Below are 1,150 nucleotides of genomic sequence, written 5' to 3'. Positions count from 1 at the left end.
AAACAGACTGCAGCGCCATCTGAAGCAAAGAGCGGACTTCCGGTGGACACTTTTTTGGCTGAGTGGCCCATCTAGTTATGTGCTATCTTTGTTTTAATGGAGGAAGAGGTAAATTCGATGTTTGAAAACGTGTCAGTTATGTGCCATAGCAGTGGTGGTGGTGGTGGTTGGGAAGGTTAGAGTAGTGATGCAGGGCTGGTTTTGTTGATTTGGAGGTGGTGATGGTAGTTGTGGTGACGTTGTTGTTAAAGGTGATGGTGAAAGTGGCGGTGTTGGTGGTAGTGGTCGGGGTGTGGGTGTTGAGGCTTGTAGTAGTGGATGTGGAAGGAGGAGTATGTACATTTGGTGCTTGCAAGACGTGTTCAGTTCTGTGTGATGATGGATGGTACTGATTATTTTGGCGGAGGCTCATGTGGTAGAAGTGGTGTAGGAGGGGGTTGAGCTGAATTTTGTTTTATAAGGCGAATATTCTGTTCTATGTCACTGTGATGATGGTTGCCGTTATTCAAGATATCGAAGATTCAGTTCAAAGTGGTGGTGGAAATAAAGGTTATTTTGGTGATGACCTGTGTAATTTTGACTTAAATGTCAAACACAATGTGTAGTGAGAAAGATCGATAGAAGTTACATAATAATCTTACTACTAATGGAGCTAAGGCCAAATTTTGCGAACAGTATATTCTCAGAAACTACCGAATGAAAAAATATGAAACTTTGCCAGTACCCATAACTTGAAACGTAGCGTTGCACTATTGTATTTTCATTAAGATCAAATGTGTAAGAAGAAAGCCAACTTTAAGTTAAATTCAGTCCTTTAGTAGTGATCGACATCATTTGCTTCGACATTGTATATTCACTGCAGAGTGCCGACTGCACCGAAGGATATTTTGTGTTCAGTTATACAATAAGTAGGTTTACGGGAACTTCCGGTTTCGGTCTCACGCCTTTGACAATCTTCTCACAGCGGGTTTGAAGCGTTCATAGAACAAGAAGAAGGAGGAGGAGGAGGAGGAGAAAAGAAGGAGGAGGAGGCGTAGGTGTAGATGGGGGAGGAGGAGAAATGAAGATAAAGAAGAAAAAGAAGAAGAAGAAGAAATAGAAGAAGAAGAAGAAGAAGAAGAAGAAGAAGAAGAAGAAGAAGAAGAAGAAG

Source organism: Aplysia californica, unplaced genomic scaffold, assembly GCF_000002075.1.
Source record: "Aplysia californica isolate F4 #8 unplaced genomic scaffold, AplCal3.0 scaffold00001, whole genome shotgun sequence".
In the NCBI taxonomy this organism is placed as follows: domain Eukaryota; kingdom Metazoa; phylum Mollusca; class Gastropoda; order Aplysiida; family Aplysiidae; genus Aplysia; species Aplysia californica.
Note: the sequence above shows the minus strand (reverse complement) of the source record.